This window comes from Lagenorhynchus albirostris, chromosome 1 (genome assembly GCF_949774975.1).
Source record: "Lagenorhynchus albirostris chromosome 1, mLagAlb1.1, whole genome shotgun sequence".
Lineage (NCBI taxonomy): Eukaryota > Metazoa > Chordata > Mammalia > Artiodactyla > Delphinidae > Lagenorhynchus > Lagenorhynchus albirostris.
The window spans coordinates 183,735,079-183,761,747 of NC_083095.1; the positions used below are offsets into that span (position 1 = coordinate 183,735,079).

The following is a 26,669-nucleotide window of genomic DNA, read 5'->3' on the forward strand; positions in this document are numbered from 1 at the left end:
TGTGAGCGACAGGAAAGAGTTGACTTGAGACACATAAAGGAAGGGCTGGGCAGGGTTGAAGTTGGAGACGCTGAGTTTGTAGCGGAAGCAGTCAGCATCTGGGAGTAGAAGGAGAGAAGGTAGATCTTTGGTTAGATCTGGAGCTGCTGTACTGTTGGGGTTTTTATTAAAAGGACAAGAAGGCAGAGGGGTTGCGGGTATGAGAACATAGTTGAAGTTATGGATCACTGATTCATTCATCCATTAAGCAAATATTTATGAAGCAGCCATGGGAGACAGGGTGGCTGGCTAGGGAAGGAGGTGAAGTCAGGAGTAAATGGAGAGGTGAGGAGGTAAGAAGCCTCAGGAAGTCAAGGACCAACAGAGGAAGTGAGGGCGTGAGCAATCTGGAAGGATGACAGTGGAAGCCGGTGTGTAAATAGCTCAGCATGTGTGCCAAGCGTTATTTTAGATTTTGGGGTAAATTAACTCATTTAACTCTCACAGTAACTGTATGAGAAAGGACTATTATTCTTATTTTACAAGCATGGGAAGGTTAAGTAACTTGTCCAAAGTCTCCCCACTATTACAGAGCTGGAATTTGAACCCAGATAGTCTGGCATCAGAAGGCCCGGGCTTTCACACACTGTACTTACACTGCCTCTAGGAAGGTGTGGTCAGAATGGGTGCAGAATGTTAAAGGTGGAGTGGTTCCACGTGATTACCCCATACTGAAGACATCCACAGGAGAAAGGGGCTAAAGCCCGGTATAGACAAACATCCCTGAAGGCAAGATCGAGGTGCGTTATCCATGTGATTCCTGTGGGGAGAGAAGAATGGGCTAAAAGCATTCACGGGTGTAGGCTGGTGATTAGAAGGCCAGTGGATGACAAATGAAGAAGTGGAGATGGTCATACAATCAGATGGCCTGAGTCTGAAAGAAAGCTCCAGGGTTCTCATATGTGAGTAGAGGAGGAATAGTTTGGAAATGCCATTGTCGGGGAAAGAAAAAGCGAATCCCTTCTCCCAGCCCTGCAGCCTGAGGGACTGGGAAGCTGTGTTCTTAGGGATGAGCCAGGCTTCAGCGAAGCAGGCAGATGGAAGGAGGATTCTCCCTGTGAGATGAAGGTGCTTGAGGATTGATTTTCTATACTGCAGAGTTCCAGGGATTTGGGACGGAGGAGGGTGTGGGGAGCCTGGATCAAAGCAAGAGAACACAGAGAAAATTAGAGTGGGAGCAGGGCCAAGGATGGGAGACGGAAGGGGCCAACATTTGGGGTGATGACAGACCTGGGCAGATTGTTTGCCTGCAAGGGTCCAGGTAGGGCCCTGGTGTGAAGTGTATGGGCCTCCATGCAGGCCATGGCCCAGGTCATGATCGTCGTCCAAAGGGCTCGGGTTGGCCTTCCATCTGAGCCAGGCCAGTGAACATGCTTTCCACAGACCATCAGCTTTCCTTTAGCCATGGCAACAAGCTGTGAATGGGCTTATTCTGAGGGACACTCTATCCCTGTCCAGCATAGAGCTCCGTGACAGTCTGGTGAAATGTAAGGACCCCTTTTCAGAGTAATAATTTAAATGCATAAAATAAGATGCCCAGGGTTACAAAGGCAACCAATTTTATGTACATAGGTGATCAGAATATGAAAAACGAATTTGTGATATAGAAATATACATGCTCTATTATTGACACATTCTAAAATAAGAACTAGCTACAGGTCTAATAAAAATTTCAAAGTAATGATGAGCAAAAGGAATGAAATTGGGTCATTTATAGAGACATGGATGGACCTACAGACTGTCCTACAGAGTGAAGTAAGTCAGAGAAAAACCAATATTGTATATTAATGCATATATGTGGAATCTTAAAAAAATGGTATAGATAATCTTATTTGCAAAGCAGAAATAGAGACAGATGTAGAGAACAAATGTATGGATACCAAGCGGGGAAGGATGGGGTGGGATGAATTGGGAGATGGGGATTGACATATATACACTATTGATACTATGTATAAAATACATAACTAATGAGAACCTGCTGTAAAGCACAGGGAACTCTACTCAATGCTCTGTGGTGACCTAAATGGGAAGGAAATCCAAAAAAGAGGGGATATACATATAGCTGATTCACTTTGCTGAACAGTAGAAACTAACACAACATTGTAAAGCAACTCTACTCCAATAAAAATTCTTTTAAAAGACATCAAATAAAATATGTAACAATAAAATAAACTGAATTAAAAATAAAGTATTGATGAGCATAAATAATTTATTGAGATATAAGGTAAAATGAAGATATCTGTAATTTCTACCAGTGACATAAATGCCAGGTATTGCTAATACTGCTGTGGCTCGTTGAATGAATGTGTAACAGGGTGAAATGTGATATTTCAGTTAGTGAAAATAAATATGTGATATCTTCCCACCCAAATCCACAGTCTTTGAATTCTACTTACAGACCCTTTGGGGCGTGAGGACCCCAGAGTAAGAACCCCATAGAGGAAGCACACACATAGGACCTAATTCTTGATATGCAGACAGTTTAGGACTTCTGGCTTTTCCCATTCTACTATAGATGCCTAAAAAGTTGAGAACTGTTGCTTTTGTGGGTGGACCTCATTCATAAAGGTTTGTGAATACAGTGTACTTGTCAGATCTGTAAATCAGATCTTCAAATCAATTTGTGCCCCCCACTATGTAGAGTCAAGTCTGGACCAGAGCCTGGGACAGACACATGTCATTGGAGTTCCACTGATGCCCCATCCTTACAAGCCCCTCCTTTACTCTGTGCTCCAGATCTTCTAGAACGGGCTTTCTCAGCCTTAGCACTGTTGGCATTTGGGGATGGATACTTCCGTGTTGTGGGGCCTGGCGTGTGCATTGAGAGATGTTTGGCAGCATCCCTGGCCTCTGTCCACTGACGGCAGTAGCATTATCCCTTAAGTCATGACAAAAATGTCTCCAAACACTATCAAGTGTCCCCGGGAGGTAAAATCACCCCCAATTTGAGAACTATCCTCCAGAACACGGTTTCAGCTCTTAACCCAATAGTAGTAGCCACTCTCTGCTATGGCCATTGTCAACTGCAGAGGAAGACAGTTCTACTGCACGTGTCGAAACGGCATCGCGTCCTCTTAATGTCACATTAACCTCTTAGTAATCATACAGAGCAACGTTCACACATTGAAGGGACTTCTCATTCCAGTCATGGAAAGAGAACCTTTTATTTTCTTAAACATTTTTAAATTGAAGTACAGTTAATTGACAGTATTGTGTTTCAGATTACAGCAAAGTGATTCAGTTATATATAAATATTTTTCAGATATTTTTCCATTATAGGTTATGATATTGAAATGTAGTTAAGATATATTATATCTTATATCTTAATATAAAGATATTGAAATATAGTTCCCTGTACTATATAGTAGGTCCTTGTTTAACTTATATAGTAGTGTACAGATGTTAATCCCAAGCTCCTAATCTGTCTCTCCCCCCATCCCTTTTGGTAACCATATGTTTGTTTTCTATGGCTGTGAGTCTTTCTGTTTTGTAAATATGTTCATTTGTTTCATTTTTTTAGATTCCACATATAAGTGACATCATAGGATATTTGCTTTCTCTGACTTAACTTCACTTACTATGATAATATCTACATCATCAATGTTGCTACAAATGGCATTATTTCATTTGTTTTTATGGCTGAGTAATAATTCCATTGTGTATATATATATCACATCTTCTTTATCCACTCATCTGTCGATGGACGTTTAAGTTGCTTGCATGTCTTGGCTGTTGTGAATAGTGCTGCTATGAACACTGGGGTACATGTATCTTTTTGAATTAGAGTTTTGTCCAGATATATGACCAGGACTGGGATTGCAGGATCATATGGTAACTCTATTATTAGTTTTTTAAGGAATCTCCATACTGTTTTGCACAGTGCCTGCACCAATTTTCATTCCCACCAACAGTGTAGGAGGGTTCCCTTTTCTCCACACCCTCTCCAGTGCTTATTATTTGTAGACTTTTTGATGATGGACATTCTGACTGGTGTGAGGTGAGACCTTATTGTAGTTTTGATTTGCATTTCTCTAGTAATTAACGATGTTGAGCATTTTCTCATGTGCCTGTTGGCCATCTGTATGTTTTCTTTGGAGAAATGTCTGTTTAGGTCTTCTGCCCATTTTTTCATTGGGTTGTTTATTTTTTGGATATTGAGCTATATGAGCTGTTTGTACATTTGTAAATAAAGCTGTTATCAGTTGCATCATTTGCAAGTATTTTCGGCCAGTCCATAGGTTGTCTTTTCATTTTGTTGATGGTTTCCTTTGCTGTACAAAAGGTCCCATTTGTTTATTTTTGTTTTTATTTCCGTTACTCGAGACGGATCCAAAAAAATATTGCTACAATTTATGTCAAAGAGTGTTCTGCTTATGTTTTTCTCTAGGAGGTTTATAGTGTTCAGTCTTACATTTAGGTCTTTAATCCATTTTGAGTTTAGTTTGTATATGGTGTTAGATAATGTTCTAATTTTATTCTTTCACATTAAGCTGTCCAGTTTTCCCAGCACAACTTATTGAAAAGACTGTCTTTTCTGCATTGTATATTCTTGCCTCCTTTGTCAAGAGATTAATTGACCATAAGTGCTTTGGTTTAGTTCTGGGCTTTCTATCCTGCTCCATTGATCTCTATTCTGTTTTTGTGCCGGTACCATACTGTTCTATTTTAATTATTATTTATTTATTTATTTTACAGTAGGTCCTTGCTAGTTATCTGTCTTAAATATAGCAGTGTGTACATGTCAATCCTAAACTCCCAATCTGTCCTTCCCTGCTGGTAACCGTAAGTTCATTCTCTAAGTCTGTGAGTCTGCTTCTGTTTTGTAAATAAGTTCATTTGTATCATTTTGTTTTTTAGAGTCTGCATATGAGTAATATCATATGGTATTTGTCTTTGTCTGACTTACTTCACTTAGTACGATAATCTTCAGGTTCATCCATGTTGCTGCAAGTGGCATTATTTCATTCTTTTTAATGGCTGAGTAATACTCCATTGTATACACGTACCACATCTTTATCCATTCCTGTCAATGGACATTTACGTTGCTTCCATGTCTTGGCTATACTGTAAATAGTGCTGCAGTGAACATTGGGGTGCATGTATCCTTTCAAACCATGTTTTTCTCTAGATATATGCCCAGGAGTGGGATTGCTGGATCATATGGTACCTCTATTTTTAGTTTATTAAGGAACCTCCATACTGTTTTCCATAGTGGCTGTATCCATTTACATTCCTACCAGCAGTGTAGGAGGGTTCCCTTTTCTCCGCACCCTCTCCAGCATTTATTGTTTGTAGACTTTTTGATGATGGCCATTCTGACTGGTGTGAGGTGATATCTCATTATAGTTTTGATTTGCATTTCTCTAATAATTGGCGATGTTGAGCATCTTTTCATGTTCCTCTTGGCCATCTGTATGTCTTCTTTAAGTCTTTTGCCCATTTTTTGATTGGGTTATTTGTTTCTTGGATATTGAGTTGCAAGAGCTGTTTGTAAATTATGGAGACTAATTCCTTGTCAGTTGCATTGTTTGCAAATATTTTCTCCCATCCTGTGGGTTGTCTTTTCGTTTTCTTTGTGGTTTCCTTTGTTGTGCAAAAGCTTTTGAGTTTAATTAGGTCTCATTTGTTTATTTTTGTTTTTATTTCCATGACTCTGGGAGATAAATCAAAAAAGGTATTTATTTCTGCAATTTATGTCAAAGAGTGCTCTGCCTGTGTTTTCCTCTAAGAGTTTTATAGTATCCAGTCTTACATCTAGGTCTTTAAATTTTTTTTTAATTTTTTAAAAAATTTATTTTTGGCTGTGTTGGGTCTTTGTTGCTGTGTGTGGGCTTTCTCTGTTTGTGGCGAGTGGGGGCTACTCTTTGTTGTGGTGTGCGGGCTTCTCATTGTGGTGACTTCTCTTGTTGAGGAGCACAGGCTCTAGGCACGTGGACTTCAGTAGTTATGGCACACGGGCTCAGTAGTTGCGGCTCAGGGGCTCTAGAGCACAGGCTCAGTAGTTGTGGCACATGGGGTTAGTTACTCTGAGGCATGTGGGATCTTCCTGGACCAGGGCTCGAACCTGTGTCCCCTGCATTGGCAGGTGGATTCTTAACCGCTGTGCCACCAGGGAAGCCCACATTTAGTTCTTTAATCCCTTTTTGAGTTTACTTTTGTATATGGGGTTAAGGAATGTTCTAATCTCATTTTTTTACATGCAGCTGTCCAGTTTTTCCAGCACCATTTATTGAAGAGACTGTCTTTTCTCCACTGAATAGTCTTGCCTCCTTTGTTGTAGATAAATTGACCATAAGTGTGTGGGTTTGTTTCTGGGCTTTCTATCCTGCTCCATTTATCTCTATTTCTGTTTTTGTGCCAGTACCATATGGTTTTGATGACTGTAGCCTTGTAGTGTAGTCTGAAGTCAGGGAGCATGATCCTCCAGCTCCATTCTTTTTCCTCAAGTTTGTTTTTGCTATTCAGGGTCTTCTGTGTTTTCATACAAGTTAAAAAATTTTTTGTTCTAGTTCTGTGAAAAATGCCATTGGTAATTTGATAGGGATTGCATTGAATCCATACATTGCCTTGGGTAGTATGGTCATTTTAGCAATATTGAGTCTTCTAATCCAAGAATACAGTATATGTTTCCATCTCTTTGTGTTATCTTCAGTTTCTTTCATCAGTGTCCTGTATTTTTCAGAGTACAGGTCTCTTGCCTCCTCGGGTAGGTTTATTCCTAGATATCTTATTCTTTTTGATGCAGTGGTTGCATTTGATGGATTGTTAATTTCTCCTTCTGATAGTTCATTGTTAGTGTGTAGAAATGCAGTAGATTTCTGTATATTAATTTTGTGTCCATTCATGAGCTGTAGTAGCTTTCCGGTAGTGTCTTTGGGATTTTCTATGTATAGTGTCATGTCATCTGCAGACAGTGACAGTTTTACTTCTTCTTTTTTGATTTAGATTCTTCTTACTACTTTTTCTTCTCTGATTCCTTGGCTAGGGCTTCCAAAACTATGTTGAATAAAAGTGGCAAGAGTGGCACCCTTGTCTTGTTCCTGATCTTAGAGGAAATGCTTTCAGCTTTTCACTGTTCAGTGTGATGTTAGCTGTGGGTTTGTCATAAATGGCCTTTATTATGTTGAGGTAGGTTTCCTCTATGCCCACTTTCTGGAGAGTTTTTATCATAAATGGATGTTGAATTTTATCAAAGGCTTTTTCTGCATCTGTTGAAATGGTCATACAGTTTTTATTCTTTAATTTGTTATTCTGGTGCATCACACTGATATGCAGATATTGAAAAATCCTTGCATTCCTGGGATAAACCCCACTTGATCATGGTGTATGATCTTTTTAATGTGCTGTTGGATTCTGTTTGCTGGCATTTTGTTGAGGATTTTTGCATCTACGTTCATCAGAGATATTGGCCTGTAGTTTTCTTTTTTTGTGACATCTTTGTCTGGTTTTGGTATCAGGGTGATGGTGGTCTCATAGAATGAGTCTGGAAGTGTTCCTTCCTCTGCAATTTTTTGGAACAGCTTCAGAAGGATAGGTGTTAAATCTTCTCTGAGTTTGTTAGAATTCACCTGTGAAGCCATCTGGTCTTGGACTTTTGTTTGTTGGGAGTTTTAAATTCACAGTTTCAATTTCAGTACTTGTGATTGGTGTGTTCATATTCTCTATTCTTTCCTGGTTCCATCTTGGGAGATTGTACCTTTCTAAGAATTTTTCCATTCCTTCTAGGTTGTCCATTTTATTGGCATATAGTTGCTCATGGTAGCATCTTAGGATCCTTTGTATTTCTGTGGTCCAAATTGTACCTTCTTTTTCTGATACTGATTTGGGCCCTCTCCCTTTATTTCTTGGTGGGTCTGGCTAAAGGCTTATCAGTTTTGTTTATTTTTTCAAGGAACCAACTTTTGGTTTCATTGATCTTTTCTATTTTCTTAGTCTCCATTTATTTCTTCTCTGATCTTTATGATTTCTTTCTACTAACTTTGGGTTTTGTTTGTTCTTTCTCTAGTTGCTTTAAGTGTAAGGTTAGGTTGTTTCTTTGAGATTTTTCTTGTTTCTTGAGGTAATCTTATATTGCTATAAACTTCCCTCTTAGAACTGCTTTTGCTGCATCCCATAGGTTTTGGATCATCATGTTTTCGTGTTCATTTGTCTCTAGGTGTTTTTTTTATTTCCTCTTTGATTTCTTCGGTGATCCATTGGTTGTTTAGTAGCATATTGTTTAGCCTCCACGTGTTTGTATTTTTTGGCAGTTTTTTTTTCTTGTAGTTGATTTCTAGCCTCATAGCATTGTGGTTGGAAAAGAATCTTGATATGATTTCAATTTTTAAAAATTTACTGAGGCTTGCTTTGTGGCCCAGCATGTGATCTATCTTGGAGAATATTCCATTTTCTCTTGAAAAGAACACATATTCTGTTGCTTTCAGATGGAACACTCTATAAATATCAATTATGTCCATTTGGTCTAATGTGTCATTTAAGCATGTGTTTCCTTATGGATTTTCTGTTGGGATGACCTGTGCATTGATGTAAGTGGGGTGTTAAAGTCCCGCCTACGATTGTGTTACTGTCAGTTTCTCCTATTGTGTCTGTTAACATTTGTCTTATATGCTGACGTGCTCCTATATTGGGTGCATATACATTTAAAACTGTTGTATCATCTTCTTGGATTGAGCCCTTGGTCGTTGTCTATTGTAACAGTCTTTATTTTAAAGTCCATTTTTTCTGATATGAGAGTATTGCTATTCAGGCTTTCTTTTAATTTCCATTTTCATGGAATACCTTTTTCCATCCCCTCACTTTCAGTCTGTGTGTGTTCCTAGATCTGAAGTGGGTCTGTTTTACACAGCATATATATGGGTCTTGTTTTTGTTTCCATTCAGCTAGTCTGTGACTTTCAGTTGGAGCATTTAATCCATTTACATTTGAGGTAATTATCAAAATTGAATTGATATGGTAATTCTTATTGCCATTTTGTTAATTGTTTGGGATTTGCTTTTCTAGGTCTTATTATCCCTTCTTTTGTTCTTTTCTCTTCTGAAATGATGACTATCTTTAGTATTATGTTTGGATTCTTTTTCTTTTCTGTGTGTATATCTATTATGGATTTTTGTTTTGTGATTACCATGGGGTTTTGGTATAGCAGTCATGTATACATGATTATTTTAAGCTGCTGATCTCTCAATTTGAAATGCACTGTAAACACCCTGCATTTGTACTCTCCTTCCCTCATTATTACTGGTTTTGTTATCATATTTTATATCTAATTGTTTTGTGCATCCCTTAACTGCTTCTTGTGGATACAGATGATGTTACTACTTTTTTTGGATTCAGGAGAAACATTTATTTGCTGAGGCAGCCTAGTTGTAAAAATAATGTATAAAGTACTTAACTACTTGATAAGAAGCTAACTTTTACATTAGAAATTTAAAGTAGTATTGATTCTACAGTATGCTAGGACATCAGTAAATATTATAAATGATATTCAAACTACATCATCTACACTGGATATACAATTTCTCTAAAAATTGGTACAGCAATTTTCAGCTTGGACAGCTCTTAAAAACAAGTTGGATAATCATTTGCCTTTATAATATAAAGTAGCACTAAAACACCACCCTTATCTTTTCCCCAAAGATCTCCCCTGTTTAACAGTCAAGTTACCTGGAATTCTATCACTAACGATTTAGTCTTGTTGAAATAGATTGCGAGGCCCAAGATGGAGTCACTCCTGCTCAGGGTGATGCGTCAGCAACGAAAACTTAGGTATCTTTTGCATCCCTGTAAATACTCCTCCACTTGGCCAGAAATGCAGTATATCCACTCAGCCAGTCACCAAACACCAAGCCAACAATGGGCTCTGTACTTATCTGCTGTTCCTTCTTACCCTAATCAAGGCCTCAGCCAACATGTTTTCTATGCTTTCTATTTCTATTTTTCTCTGCCTTGTTCTTTATTCTTTTTTTTTAACATCTTTATTGGAGTATAATTGCTTTACAATGGTGTGTTAGTTTCACCTTTATAACAAAGTGACTCAGCTCTACATATACATATATGCCCATATATCCTCCCTCTTGCATCTCCCTCCCTCCCACCCTCCCTATGCCACCCCTCTAGGTGGTCACAAAGCACAGAGCTGACCTCCCTGTGCTATGTGGCTGCTTCCCACTAGCTATATTACATTTCGTAGTATATATATGTCCATGCCACTCTACTTCGTCCCAGCTTACCCTTCCCCCTCCCTGTGTCCGCAAGTCCATTCTCTATATCTACGTCTTTATTCCTGTCCTGCCTCTATGTTCTTCAGAACCGTTTTTTTTTTTAGATTCCATATATGTGTTAGCATATGGCATTTGCTTTTCTCTTTCTGACTTACTTCACTCTGTATGACAGACTCTAGGTCCATCCACCTCACTACAAATAACTCAATTTCATTTCTTTTTATGGCTGAGTAATATTCCATTGTATATATGTGCCACATCTTCTTTATCCATTCATCTGTCGATGGTCACTTAGGTTGCTTCCAATACGTCCTGGCTATTGTAACTAAAGCTGCAATGAACATTTTGGTACATGACTCTTTTTGAATTATGGTTTTCTCAGGGTATATGCCCAGCAGTGGGATTGCTGGGGCGTATGGTAGTTCTATTTTTAGTTTATTAAGGAACCTCCATACTGTTCTCCATAGTGGCTGTATCAATTTACATTCCCACCAACAGTGCAGGAGGGTTCCCTTTTCTCCACACCCTCTCCAGCATTTATTGTTTGTAGATTTTTTGATGATGGCCATTCTGACTGGTGTGAGGTGATACTTCATTGTAGTTTTGATTTGCATTTCTCTAATTATTGGTGATGTTGAGCATTCTTTCATGTGTGTTTTGGCCATTTGTATGTCTTTTTTGCAGAAATGTCTATTGAGGTCTTCAGCCCATTTTTGGATTGGGTTGTGTATTTTGTTCATATTGAGCTGCATGAGCTGCTTGTCAATTTTGGAGATTAATCCTTTGTCAGTTGCTTCATTTGCAAATATTTTCTCCCATTCTGAGGGTTGTCTTTTTGTCTTGTTTATGTTTTCCTTTGCTGTGCAAGTTTCATTAGGTCCCATTTCTTTATTTTTGTTTTTATTTCCATTTCTCTAGGAGATGGGTCAAAAATGTTCTTGCTGTGATTTATGTCAAACAGTATTCTGTTTGACATAAACAGAAACAGTGTTCTGCCTATGTTTTCCTCTAAGAGTTTTATAGTGTCTGGCCTTACATTTAGGTCTTTAATCCATTTTATTTTTGTGTATGGTGTTAGGGAGTGTTGTAAGTTCCTTCTTTTATATGTAGCTGTTCAGTTTTCCGAGCACCACTTTTCTCCATTGTATATTCTTGCCTCCTTTATCAAAAATAGGGTGACCATATGTGTGTGGGTTTATATCTCGGCTTTCTGTCCTATTCCATTGATCTATTTTTCTGTTTTTGTGCCGGTACCATACTGTCTTGATTACTCTAGCTTTGTAGTATAGTCTGATCCAGGAGCCTGATTGCTCCAGCTCCATTTTTCTTTCTCAAGATTGCTTTGGCTATTTGGGGTCTTATGTTTCCATACAAATTGTGAAATATTTTGTTCCAGTTTTGTTGAAAAATGCCATTGGTAGATTGATAGGGATTGCATTGAATCTGTAGATTGCTTTAGGTAGTATAGTCATTTTCACAATGTTGATTCTTTCAATCCAAGAACAGGGTATATCTCTCCCTCTGTTTGTATCATCTTTAATTTCTTTCATCAGTGTCTTATAGTGTTCTGCATACAAGTCTTTTGTCTCCCTACGTAGGTTTATTCCTAGGTATTTTATTCTTTTTGTTGCAATGGTAAATGGGAATGTTTCCTTAATTTCCCTTTCAGACTTTTCATCATTAGTGTATAGGAATGCAAGAGTTTTCTGTGCATGAATATTGTATCCTGCTACTTTATCAAATTCATTGATTAGCTCTAATAGTTTTCTGGTAGCATCTTTAGGATTCTCTGTGTATAGTATCATGTCATCTGCAAACAGTGACAGCTTTACTTCTTCTTTTCCGATTTGGATTCCTTTTATTTCTTTTTCTTCTCTGATTGCTGTGACTAAAACTTCCAAAACTATGTTGAATAATAGTGGTGAGAGTGGACAACCTTGTCGTGTTCCTGATCTTAGTGGAAATGGTTTCAGTTTTTCACCATTCAGAACGATGTTGGCTGTGGGTTTGTCTTATATGGCCTTTATTATGTTGAGGTAATTTCCCTCTATGCCTACTTTCTGGAGGGTTTTTATCATAAATCGGTGTTGAATTTTGTCAGAAGCTTTTTCTGCATCTATTGAGTTGATCATATGGTTTTTCTCCTTCAATTTGTTAATATGGTGTATCACATTGATTGATTTGCGTATATTGAAGAATGCTTGCATTCCTGGGATAAACCCCACTCGATCATGGTGTATGATCCTTTTAATGTGCTGTTGCATTCTGTTTGCTAGTATTTTGTTGAGGATTTTTGCCTCTGTGTTCATCAGTGATATTGGCCTGTAGTTTTCTTTCTTTATGACATACTTGTCTGGTTTTGCTCTCAGGGAGGGTGCCCTCGTAGAATGAGTTTGGGAGTGTTCCTCCCTCTGCTATACTTTGGAAGAGTTTGAGAAGGATAGGTGTTAGCTCTTCTCTAAATGTTTGATAGAATTCGCCTGTGAAGCCATCTGGTCCTGGGCTTTTGTTTGTTGGAAGATTTTTAATCACAGTCTCAATTTCAGTACTTGTGATTGGTCTGTTTATATTTTCTGCTTCTTCCTGGTTCAGTCTCGGAAGGTTGTGCTTTTCTAAGAATTTGTTCATTTCTTCCAGGTTGTCCGTTTTATTGGCATAGAGTTGCTTGTAGTAGTCTCTTAGGATGCTTTGTATTTCTGCAGTGTCAGTTGTTACTTCTCCTTTTTCATTTCTAATTCTGTTGATTTGAGTCTTCTTTTTTGCTTGATGAGTCTGGCTAATGGTTTATCAAATTTGTTTATCTTCTCAAAGAACCAGCTTTTAGTTTTACTGATCTTTGGTACTGTTTCCTTCATTTATTTTTCATTTATTTCTGATCTGATCTTTACGATTTCTTTCCTTCTGCTAACTTTGGGTTTTTTTGTTCTCTCTCTCTTATTGCTTTAGGTGAAAGGTTAGGTTGTTTATTTGAGATGCTTCTTGTTTCTTGAGGTAGTATTGTATTGCTATAAACTTCCTGCTTAGAACTGCTTTCGGCATCCCATAGGTTTTGGGTTGTGGTGTTTTCACTGTCATTTTTTTCTAGGTATTTTTTGATTTCCTCTTTGATTTCTTCAGTGACCTCTTGGTTATTAAGTACTGTATTCTTTAGCCTCCACGTGTTTGTATTTTGTAAGATCTTTTCTTGTAATTGATATCTAGTCTCATAGTGTTGTGGTCAGAAAGGATACTTGATACGATTTCAGTTTTCTTAAATTTACCAAGGCTTGATTCATGACCCAAGATATGATCTGTCCTGGATAATCTTCCATGAGCACTTGAGAAGAAAGTTTATTCTGTTGTTTTTGGATGGAATGTCCTATAAATATTAATTAAGTCCATCTTGTTTAATGTATCATTTAAAGCTTGTGTTTCCTTCTTTATTTTCATTTTGGATGATCTGTCCATTGGTGAAAGTGGGGTGTTAAAGTCCCCTACTATGATTGTGTTACCGTCAATTTCCCCTTTTATGGCTGTTAGCATTATGTTTTGAGGTGCTCCTATGTTGGGTGCATAAATATTTACAATTGTTATATCTTCTTCTTGGATTGATCCCTTGATCATTATGTAGTGTCCTTCCTTGTCTCTTGTAACATTCTTTATTTTAAAGTCTATATTATCGGATATGAGTAAAGTTACTCCAGCTTTTTTTGATTTCCATTTGCATGGAATATCTTTTTCTGTCCCCTCACTTTCAGTCTGTATGTGTCCCTAGGTCTGAAGTGGGTCTCTTGTAGACAGCATTTGTATGGGTCTTGTTTTTGTATCCATTCAGCATGTCTGTGTCTTTTGGTTGGAGCATTTAATCCATTTACATTTATGATAATTATTAATATGTATGCTCCTATTACTATTTTCTTAATTGTTTTGGGTTTGTTATTGTAGGTCTTTTCCTTATCTTGTGTTTCCTGCCTAGAGAAGTTCCTTTAGCATTTGTTTTAAAGCTGGTTTGGTGGTGCTGAATTCTCTTAGCTTTTGCTTGTCAGTAAAGGTTTTAATTTCTCCGTCGAATCTGAATGAGATCCTTGCTGGGTAGAGTAATCTTGGTTGTAGGTTCTTCCCTTTCATCACTTTAAATATGTCCTGCCACTGCCTTCTGGCTTGCAGAGTTTCTGCTGAAAGATCAGCTGTTAACCTTATGGGGATTCCCTTGTATGTTATTTGTTCCTTTTCCCTTGCTGCTGTTAATATTTTTTCTTTGCAATTAATTTTTAAGAGTTTGATATGTGTCTTGGCCTGTTTCTCCTTAGATTTATCCTGTATGGGACTCTCTGCACTTCCTGGACTTGATTAACTATTTCTTTTCCCATAGTAGGGAAGTTTTCAACTATAATCTCTTCAAATATTTTCTCAGTCCTTTTTCTCTTCTTCTGGGACCCCTATAATTCGAATGATGGTGTGTTTAATGTTGTCTCAGAGGTCTCTGAGACTGTCCTCAATTCTTTTCATTCTTTTTTCTTTTCTACAGTAGGTATTTCCACTATTTTATCTTCCACATCATTTATCCGTTCTTCTTCCTCAGTTATTCTGCTATTGATTCCTTCTAGAGAATTTTTTTTTTTTTTTTTTTGCGGTACGCGGGCTATCTCACTGCTGTGGTCTCTCCCGTTGCAGAGTACAGGCTTCGGACGCACAGGCTCAACAGCCATGGCTCATGGGCCCAGCTGCTCCGTGGCACGTGGGATCTTCCCGGGCCGGGGCATGAACCTGTGTCCCCTGCATCGGCAGGTGGACTCTCAACCACTGCACCACCAGGGAAGCCCTAGAGAATTTTTAATTTCGTTTATTGTGTTGTTTATCATTGGTTGCTCTTTAGTTCTTCTAGGTCCTTGTTAAATCTTTGTGTTTTCTCCATTTTATTTCCAAGATTTTGGTCATCTTTACTATCACTCTGAATTCTTTTTCAGGTAGACTGCCTATTTCCTCTTCATTTGTTTTGTCTGGTGGGTTTTTACCTTGCTCCTTCATCTGCTGTGTATTTCTTTGTCTTCTCATTTTGCTTAACTTACTGTGTTTGGGGTCTCCTTTTCACAGGCTGCAGGTTCGTAGATCCCGTTGTTTTTGGTGTCTGCCCCCAGTGGCTAAGGTTGGTTCAGTGGGTTGTGTAGGCTTCCTGGTGGAGGGGACTAGTGCCTGTGTTCTGGTGGATGAGGCTGAATCTTGTCTTTCTGGTGGGCAAGACCGTGTCTGATTGTGTGTTTGAGGGTGTCTGTGACCTTATTATGATTTTAGGCAGCCTGTCTCTTAATGGGTGGGGTTGTATTCCTGTCTTGCTAGTTGTTTAGCATAGCATGTCCAGCACTATAGTTTGCTCGTCGTTGAGTGGATCTGGGTCTTAGCGTTGAGATAGAGATTTCCGGGAGAGCTTTCACTGTTTGATATTATGTGGAACCGGGAGGTCTCTGGTGGACCAATGTCCTGAACTCAGCTCTCCCACCTCAGAGGCACAGGGCTGACACCCAGTTGGAGCACCAAGACACTGTCAGCCACACGGCTCAGAAGAAAAGGGAGGAAAAAAGAAAGAAAGACAAAATAAAATAAGGTTATTGAAATAAAAAATAATTACTAAAAATTTTAAAAAAGTAATAAAAAAGGAAAGAAAGAAAGAAGAGAGCAATGAAACCAAAAAACAAATGCACCAATGCCAACAAGCACTAAAAACTATACTGAAAAACTGACAGAACCCTAGGACAAATGGTAAAAGCAAAGCTATTCAGACAAAATCATACAAAGAAATATACACACTCACAAAAAGAGAAAAAGGAAAAATATATATATAACTATATATGGGAAAAAAAGGAAGAGAGTAACCAAAAATCAACAAACAAATCTACCAATGATAACACACCCTAAATACTAAACTAAGATAAACATAAAACCAGAAACAAGTTAGATGTTTGCAGAAAGCAAAACCCCAGTCTACAGTAGCTCCCAAAGTCCACTGCCTCAATTTTGGGATGATTCGCTGTCTTTTCAGGTATTCCACAGATGCAGGTACATCAAGTTGATTGTGGAGATTTAATCCGCTGCTCCTAGGCCCCTGGGAGAGTTTTCCCTTTCTCTTCTTTGTTCTCACAGCTCCCGGGGCTCAGCTTTGGATTTGGCCCCGCCTCTGCATGTAGGTCGCCGGAGGGCGTCTGCTCCCCACCCAGACAGGACGGGGTTAAAGGAGCAGCTGATTAGGGGGTTCTGGCTCACTCAGGCTGGGGGGAGGGAGGGGTACCGAATTAGGGGGCGAGCCTGTGGTGGCAGAGGCCAGCGTGACGTTGCACCAGCCTGAGGTGCACCATGTATTCTCCCGGGGAAGTTGTCACTGGATCCCGGGACCCTGGCAGTGGCGGGCTGCACAGGCTCCCGGGAGGCAGGTGTGGATAGTGACCTGTGCTCGCACACAGGCTTCTTGGTGGCGGCAGCAGCAGCCTTAGCGTTTCATGCCCTTCTCTGTTTTCCACGCTGATAGCTGTGGCTCGCACCCGTCTCTGGAGCTCGTTTAGTCCGTGCTCTGAATCCCCTCTCCTCACACACCCCGAAACAATGGTCTCTTGCCTCTTAGGCAGGTCCAGACTCTTTCCTGGACTCCCTCCCAGCTAGCTCTGGTGCACTAGCCCCCTGCAGGCTGTGTTCACGCCGCCAACCCCAGTCCTCTCCCTGGGATCCGACCGAAGTCTGAGCCTCAGCTCCCAGCCCCGCCCGCCCCGGCGGGTGAGCAGACAAGCCTCTTGGGCTGGTGAGTGCTGGTCGGCACCGATCCTCTGTGCGGGAATCTCTCCGCTTTGCCCTCCGCACCCCTGTGGCTGCGCTCTCATCCGTGGCTCCAAAGCTTCCCTCCTCCGCCACCCCCGTCTCCGCCAGTGAAGGGTCTTCCTTGTGTGTGGAAACCTTTCCTCCTTCACAGCTCCCTCCCACTGGTGCAGGTCCCGTCCCTATTCTTTTGTCTCTGTTTATCCTTTTTTCTTTTGTGCTACCCAGGTACGTGGGGAGTTCTTGCCTTTTGGGAGGTCTGAGGTCTTCTGCCAGCATTCAGTAGGTGTTCTGTAGGAGCTGTTCCACATGTAGCTGTATTTCTGATGTATTTGTGGGGAGGAAGGTGATCTGCATGTCTTACTCCTCCACCAATCTTGAAGGTCCCCTGATGTTACCAGTTTCGTCTTTTAACTTCCCTATTAGTTTACGTGTTGGTGAGTTCCTACCTTTACTGTATATTAGCCTTTACTGGTGAGCCTTTCCATTTCATAATTTTCTTGTTTCTAGATGTGGCCTTTTTTTCCCACCTAAAGAAGTTGCTTTAGTATTTGTTGTAAAGGTTGTTTGGTGGTGCTGAACTCTTTTAGCTTTTGCTTATCTGTAAAGCTTCTGATGTCTCTATCAAATCTGAATGAGAGTCTTGCTGGGTAGAGTATTCTTGGTTGTAGGTGTTTTCCTTTCATCATTTTAAATATGTCCTGCCACTCCCTTCTGGCCTGCAGAGTTTCTGCTGAAAAAGCAGCTGATAACTTTATTGGAATTCCCTTGTATGTTTTGCTTTTAATACTTTCTCTTTGTCTTTAATTTTTGTCAATTTGATTACTGTGTGCCTGTGTGTGTTCCTCTTTGGGTTAATCCTGTATGGCAGGGGTCCCCAACCCCCAGGCTGCAGACCAGTATCGGTCCGCAGCCTGTTAGGAACCGGGCCACACGGCAGGAGGTGAGCAGCAGGGGAGTGAGCGGAGCTTCATCTGCTGCTCCCCATCGCTCTCATTACTGCCTGACCATCCCCCACCCTCCCAACCCCATCCGTGGAAAAATTGTCTTCCTCGAAACTGATTCCTGGTGCCAAAAAGGTTGGGAACCGCTGTTGTATGGGACTGTCTGCATCTCCTGGACTTGGGTGACTGTTTCCTTTCCCAGGCTAGGTAAGTTTTCAGCTAGTATCTCTTCAAATATTTTCTCAGGCCCTTTCTCTCTCTCTTCTCCTTCTGGGACCCCTCTAATGTGAATATTAGTGCACTTAATGTCATCCCAGAGGTCTCTTAAACTGACCTCATTTGTTTCATTCTTTTTTCTTTGTTCTGTGGCAGTGATTTCCACTACTCTTTCAGCTCACTGATCCATCTTTCTGCCTCACTTATTCTACTGTTGATTCCTTCTAGCATTCCATTTCAGTTATTATATTCTTCAAGTCTGGTTTTTGTTTATATTTTCTAACTCTTTTAAAAACTTCTGACTTCTTGCTCTGTGCATCCATTCTTCTCCCGAGTTCTTGGATCATCTTTATGATCATTACTCTGAACTCTTTCTCAGGTAGATCACCTATGTCCACATTACTTAGTTCTTCTGTGGTTTTATGTTGTTCTTTCATCTGAAACATATTCCTCTGCTACCTCATTTTGTCTAAATCTCTATTTGTATTTTATGTATGTGGTGGGTTAGTTATGTTTCTCGACCTTGGCGAAGTGGCCTTCTGTAGGGGATGTCCTACGTGTCCCCTCTTGTTACCCAAGGGCCAGGGGCCAGCTGGTCCCAGGGTAGGGTCTGGCCTGTGTTTGCGGACTCCATTCCGTAGGCTTCAGGACTGTAATTTCCTTGCTTCTGATGTCTGTCCCCTGGTGGGTGAGGCTGCTCTAGAGGCTTGTGCAGGCTTCCTGGTGTGAGGGGCTGGCGCCTGCCCACTGGTGGATGGAACTGCATCTTGGCCCTCTTGTGGGCAGGGCTGCAGCTAGGGGCATGTCTAGAAGTGGCTGTGGTCTCAGGAAGTCTTTAGGCAGCCTTTCTACTGCTGGGTGGGGCTGTGTTCCTGCCCAGTTAGTTGTTTGGCGTGAGGTGTCCCAGCACTGGAGCCTACAGGTTGTCGGGTGGGGCCAGGTCTTGGTGCTGATGACCCAAGCAAGGTATCATCCTACAGGAGAGCGCATGCACATGAATACTCCCCAGTATGTCTGCCACCAGCTTTTATGTCCCCAGAGAGAGCCATAGCCACCCCCTTCCTCCCCTGGAGACCCTCCAAGACCAGCAGGTATGTCTGTCCCAGGCTCCTATGAAGTTACTGCTTTTACTTTTGGTCCCATTGAGTGTGACATTTTTGTACACCTTTAACAGTGAAACCTCTGTTTCCCCCAGTCCTGTGGAGCTCCTGAAATTAAGCCCCACTGGTCTTCAAAGCCAAATGCTCTGGGGGCTCCTCTTCCCAGTACCAGACCCCCAGTCTGGGGAGCTGACATGAAGCTCAGAACTCTCACTCCTGTGGGGGAGCCTCTGCACTATATTATTCTCCAGTTTGTGGGTCACCCACCTGGGGGGTATGGGATTTGATAATATCACCAGTGCTATTTTATTGTGGTTTCTCCTTAATGTCTTTAGTTGTAGAAGATTTTTTTTTTCCCGGTAGGTTCCAGTCTTTTTAATGATGGTTGTTTAGCAGTCAGTTGTGATTTTGGTGTGTTTGTGAGAGGAGGTGAACCCAAGGTCCTTCTACTCTGCCATCTTGGTCTAATCCCACTATTGTCGTTTTAGTCTCTATTTCATTTATTCTGCTCCAATCTTTGTTATTTCCTTCCTTCTACTAACTTTGGGCTTCATTTTTTTCTTTTTCTAGTTCCTTGAGGTGTCAAATTAGGTTTATTCATGATCTTTCTTGTTTCATCATGTAGGCATTTATCACTATGAACTTCCCTCTTACAACAGATTCTATTGCATGCCATAAGTTATGGTATATATTATTTCTTTTTTTATATTTATTTATTATTTTATTTATTTTGGCTATGCCGGGTCTTAGTTGCAGCACTCAGGATCTTCGTTGCGGCATGCGGGCTTCTTAGTTGCGGCATGCATGCGGGATCAAGTTCCCCAACCAGGGATTGAACCCAGGCCCCCTGCATTGGGAGTGCAGAGTCTTACCCACTGGACCACCAGGGAAGTCCCTGGTATGCATTACTCCTTGCTTTCTCTTTTGACTCCTTGGTTGTTCAGGAGCATATTTATTCTCCATATATGTGTGAATTTTCCAGTTTTCTTCTGTAATTGATTTCTACTTTTATACCATTGTAGTCAGAAAAGCTGCTTGACAAGATTTCAGTCTTCTAATTTATTAAGACTTGTTTTGTGACCGAACATATTACCTGTCCTGCAGAATGTTTCCTGTACATTTGAGAGGAATCTATGTTCTGTTGCTTTCAGATGGAATGTTCTGTAAATGTTAAACTACATGTTAGACCAGATAGACTTAAGCCCAGTGTTTCCTTATTTTTCTGTCTGTATGATCTCTTCATTGTGGATGGGGGAGTACTGAAATCCCCTAATATTACTGTATTGCTCCCTATTTCTCCCGTCTGTTAATATTTGCTTTAAATATTTAGATGTTCCTATGTTAGGTGCATAAATATTTACAAATGTTATATCCTCTTGATGAATTGATTCTTTATCATTATATAATGACATTTGTTTCTTAAGGTATAAATACAGCTACTCCAGCTTGCTTTTGTTTTCCATTTGTGTGGAGTATCTTTTTCCATACCTTGACTTTTAGTCTCTATGCGTCCTTAAAGCTGAAGTGAGTCTCTTATATTTTATATTTTATTCATTTATTTGCCCATGCTGCTCGGCTTGCTTGATCTTAGTTCCCCCAACCAGGGATCAAACCCAGGCCCTGGCAGTGAAAGTGCTGAGTCCTAACCACTGGACCATCAGGGAATTCCCCTGAAGTGAATCTCTTTTAGGCAGCATATAGATGGGTCATTTTTTATATCCATTCAGCCAGTCTGTCTTTTAATTGGAAACTTTAGTCCATTTACATTTAATGTAATTACTTATAGGTATGTACTTATTGCCATTTTGTTAATTTCTTTCTGGTTGTCTTGTAATCCCTCTGTTCCTTTCTTCTCTTGCTCTCTTTACTTACTGTCTGATGATTTTCTGTAGTGGTAATGCTTAGTCTTTTCTGTTTATATTTTGTGTATCTACTATAGGTTTTTGCTTTGTAGTTAGCAAAGCAAAACTACTCATTTTATATAAATGAGATATACATAAAACAACTTACAACAGTCCATTTTAAGTTGATAACTTATTTTCCAATGCTTTTGATGTCACAGATACATCTTTTATGTATCCATTAACAAATTATATAGTTATATTTTTACTACTTTTAACCTTCCTACTGGCTTAATAAGTGCTTAACCACCCACTGCCTTTATGAAATTATTCTGAATTTTACTGTATACTTACCTTTACCAGTGAGATTCATAATTTCATATGTTTTCTTATTACTAATTATCACGTTTTCTTTTCAGCTTGAATAACTCCCTCTTAACGTTTCTTGTAAGGCTGGTCCAGTGGTGATAAACTTCTTTTGCTTTTGCTTGTCTAGAAAACTCTCTCTCTCTCCTTCAGTTCTGAAGGACAGTTTTCCTGGGTAGAGTATTGTCAGTTGGCAGTTTTTTTCTTTTAGCTCTTTATATATCATGCCACACCCTCTGGGCTGCAAAATTTCTGCTGAAAAATCTGCTCATAGTCCTGTAGGATTCCCTTGTATATAACAAATTGTATTTTTCTTGTTGCTTTTAAGATTCTCTCCTTGTCTTTTAACTTTTGATACTTGAATTGCAATGTATCTTCCTTTGGGTTCATCTTATTTAATAGTTTCTGGGCTTCCTGGATCTGGATCTAGGTTAGGGAAGTTTTCAGCCATTATTTCGTCAAATGAGTTTTCTGCCCCTTTCTTCCTCTTCTGGAATCCCTTTGCTTGATGTTGTTTCATAAGCTGCCTTCATTCACTCTTTTCATTCTTTTTTCTTTTTGCTGTTGTGATTGGATGAGTTCCATTGCCCTGGCTTTGAGTTCAGTGATCCTTTTTTCTGCTTCATCTCGTCTTCTGAACCACCTCTATTGTATAATTTTTCAGATCAGTTATTATATTCTTCAGCTCTGTCACTTTTATTTGGTACTTCCTTATATTTTCAATCTCTGTTGAAATTCTCATTCATGGATTGTTCTCCTGAGATCAGTGAGCATCTTTATCACCATCTTTTGAGCTCTTTATCAGAAAAATTACTTACCTCCATTTCATTAAGGCCTTTGTCTGGGGTTTTATCTTGTTCTTTCCATTGGAACATATTCCTCTGTTTCTTCATTTTCCTTGACTCTCTGTGTTGGTTTATATACATTAGATAAAACAACTACCTCTCCCAGTCTTGAAGGAGTGGCTTTGTGTAGGAGATGAATCTTATTGTTCAACTCTGCCCTAGCTCTTGGTTGTCTCTCAAACCTTCGTGACTGTCCAAGAAGCCTACTTTATTCTTAACCGGTAGTTGAGTGTGTTCTGACCTGCCAGGGGGAGGATTTCAGTCAGCCCTTAGATTCAGGCTGAATGGAAACCAGACCCACAGGCAGCAGCTTTTATAGCTTTCAAATACATCTCTTTCAGGAGAAGACTGGGAGATGGGCGTTTCTGTCTGCTCCTTCTGCTTTTGAACCCTATGATGATAGCCAGTTAAGAACTATTTCTTTGTTTGACACCATCCTGATGAACCCATGAAGACAAGCCCCATTGGCCACAAGAGCCACACCATCGAAGGATGTGTTCTCTGGGTGGCGGACACAAAAGCTAGGGTGTCAGGTATACACCTAAGCCCCTTTCTTGGAGACACTGCGACCTGGAGTGGGCAGAGGGAAAGCACAATGGTGGCACCTGCTGGCCATCGTCTTTGGAGAGCATTGCAGTTGGCCTTTAGTTGTGTGTTCAGCTAGAAGTCTGCTCCTCAGGCCAAAGCTTTAAGATAAACAAATTGGGTGCTTTTCAGCTGGCCGCCTCTGCACTGGGCTGTGGTGGTGGGTAGCCAGATGCGTCTGTGTGAGCCCTTTAGGAACTGTTTTTCAGCTCACCCATAGCCTCTGGATCTCATGTACCCAAGCCCTGGTGGCTTTCAAACTTGGAAATTTCAGGGCTCACCTCTCAGGTGCAGGTCTTGAAAGTTAGGGTGCCTGATGTGGGGTTGAACCCCTTTGCTCATCGGGGATGAGCTCCGAGTTGTCAGTTCCCTCTTGATAGCAGGTTGTTGCATTAGGTTTATGATGAGATTGTCTCAGCTTCTCCTACCTCCTACAATGTGGGTTTTTTCTCTGTTGCCTCATATGTAGAAGTCAGCTAGTTTTGGGGTTTCTTTCAGGGGAAGAAGTTCTGTATGTAGCTGTAGATTCGGTGTGTCCATGGCAGGAGGTGAGCTCAGGATCCTCTTAGGTCACCGTCTTGAACTGGGACCCTATCTCTTTATTTTTTTGATGAGAATCATCATGACAGGTGTGATATCGCATTATGGTTTTTGATTTGTATTTTCCTGATTATTAGTGATATTAGTGATGATTAGCACCTTTTCATATATCTGTTGGCCATTTGTATATCTACTTTGGAGAAATACCTGTTGAGGTCCTTTGCCTGAGAGGGGCTGGAGGCAGCTCACAGACCACTGCAGGGTCCACAGCCAGGACTGATGTCTGTCGACATCAATACATGGGTGGGCAAGGCTCCTCTGGGTCCCTTGGTAGACCCCACAGTTCTCTCAAAGTCACTTTCGTTCATGGATAAATGCCAACTTTTTGTTGGTGGACAGGGGCGTGAGGGATATTTTATATGGCCATGATGCTAATGTCATTCCTCAACCTTCTTATTACAGTGTTAGCTGTAATACACACACACACACGCTCACGTGGGAGTATATATATCAGATGAAGTCCCAGAATGACTAGATCAAAGGGTATATGCAGTTTTCATTTTGATACAGTCAAATTTCTCTTTATCAAAGTTTACACTCTACCCCGCAGTATATGCGAATGCCTATTTCCCCAAATCCTAACTCTGATTTTACCAAAGAGTAAAATCAAAATTTGATTTTGTGAAAAGAAAAAAAATTCATTGTGGATCTACTTTGCAATTATTAAGAGTAGGCCTAAGCTTTTCCTCCATTTAAGAGAGATTTACATTCCCCTGCCTGTGGACTCTCCATATTCCCTGTGCATTTTTCTATTTGGGGTTTTGGTCATTTGCTGATTGGGTCACTGGAGCTCTGTCCTTTTGGATAGGGGTGACAAATAGTTAGACTATCTTTTATTTTCTGTTAGAAACCAAGGTGGCTTAGGTAAGAAACAAAAAACTCAATTTTTCAAAAGAGACAGTCACTTCCATCCCATCTCGTGATGACTAGAAAAGGTTCCAGAATCCGGGTATTTGCACCTCAGTGCAGGCAAAGCCCTTTCGTGGAAAGATGCTAAAGGCCCTCTGTGGATCCTGTTTCCCTTCCAGCTGGCTGATCCTCAAGCTTTGGCTTTACTGGAAAATGATTTGGACCCAGATTACAACCTAATAGGCAAAATTGCTAACTGAAAGCAGAAAGTGAAGAGTGACCTGCCCCAACAGGGAATCAACAGTATACAAACGGATAAGCATGTAGGAAGATAAACCATGGAGCATATTTTTTTATTTAATTTTTATTTTACATAGGAGTATAGTTGATTTACAGTTTTGTTAGTTTCAGGTATACAGCATAGTGGTTTTTATATATAGTAGTGTGTATAGGTTAATCCCAAACTCCTAGTTTATCCCTGCCCCCCCACTACCTTTCCCCTTTGGTAACCGTAAGTTTGTTTTCAAAGTCCCTGAGTCTATTTGTTTTCTAAATAAGTTCATTTGTATCATTTTTTTAGATTCCACTTATAGTGATAGCTTGTGATACTTGTTTTTCTCTGTGAGACTTACTTCACTTAGGATGATAATCTGTAGGTCCACCCATATTGCTGCATTAAATGGGCATTATTTCATTCTTTTTATGGCTGAGTAATACCACATCTTCTTTATCCATTCCTCTGTCGATGGACATTTAGGTTCTTGGCTGTTGTAAATAGTGCTGCCAGGAACATTGGGGTGCATGTATCTTATCGAGTTATGATTCTCTCCAGATAGATGCCCAGAAGTGGGGTTGCTGGATCATATGGTAGTTCTAGTTTTAGTTTTTTAAGGAACCTCCATACTGTTCATAGTGGCTGCACCAATTTACATTCCCATGAACAGTGTAGGAGGATTCCCTTTTCTGCACATCCTCTCCAGCATTTACTGTTTGTAGACTTTTTGATGATGGCCATTCTGAGTGGTGATACCTCACTGTAGTTTTGCTTTTCATTTCTCTAATAATTAGTGATGTTGAGCATCTTTTCATGTGCTTTTTGGCCATCTGTATGTCTTCTTTGGAGAAATGTCTATTTAGATCTTCTGCCCATTTTTGATTGGGCTGTTTTTTTTGATATTGAGCTACATGAGCTGTTTGTATATTTTGGAGATTAATCCCTTGTTGGTCACTTAGTTTGCAAATATATTTTCCCATTCTGTGGGTTGTCTTTTTGTTTTGTTTATGGCTTCCTTTGCTGTGCAAAAGGTTTTAAGTTTAATTAGGTCCCATTTTTTTACTTTTGTTTTTATTTTCATTACTCTAGGAGGTGGATGCAAAAAGATACTGCTGCAGTTTATGTCAAAGAGTGTTCTGCCTATGTTTTCCTCCAGTATCCAGTAAGTATCCAGTCTTACATTTAAGTCTTTAATCCATCTTGAGTTTATTTTTGTATGTGGTGTTAGATTTACATGTAGTTGTCCAGCTTTCCCAGCACCACTTATTGAAGAGACTTTTCTCCAGAACACTCCCAAACTCATTCTACTAGGCCACCATCATCACCCTGATACCAAAACTAGACAAAGATACCACAAAAAAAGAAAATTATAGACCAATATCACTGATGAACATAGATGCAAAAATCTCCAGCACAATAATAGCAAACCAAATCCAACAATACATTAAAAGGATCAGACACCATGATCAGGTGGGATTATCCCAGGGATGCAAGGAGTTTTCAATATCTGCAAATCAGTGTGATACACATTAACAAATTGAAGAATAAAAATATGATCATCTCAATAGATGGAGAAAAAGCTTTTGATAAAATGCAACACCAATTTATGATAAAAACTCTCCAGAAAGTGGTGAAAAACTGAAATCATTTCCTTTAAGATCAGGAACAAAACAAGAATGTCCACTCTTACCACTATTATTCAACATAGTCTTGGAAGTCCTAATCTAGGCAATCAGAGAAGAAAAAGGAATCCAAATTGGAAAAGAAGTAAAATTGTCACTGTTTGCAGATAACATGATACTATACACAGAAAATCCTAAAGATGCTACCAGAAAACTACTAGAGCTCGTCAATAATTCAGTAAAGTTGCAGGATACAAAATTAATACACATAAATCTCTTGCATTCCTATACACTAACAACAGAAGATCAGAGAGAGAAATTAAGGAAACAATCCCATTTCCCATCCTATCAGAAAGAATAAAATACCTAGGAATAAACCTACCTAAGGAGG

At 39.9% G+C, this 26,669-nt stretch overlaps 1 pseudogene; it reads left to right on the top strand.

Annotated features, from left to right (window-relative positions):
• The window catches only part of LOC132528845 (coiled-coil domain-containing protein 3-like), a 71,063-nt pseudogene that overhangs the window by 29,383 nt on the left and 15,011 nt on the right, over nucleotides 1-26,669 (top strand).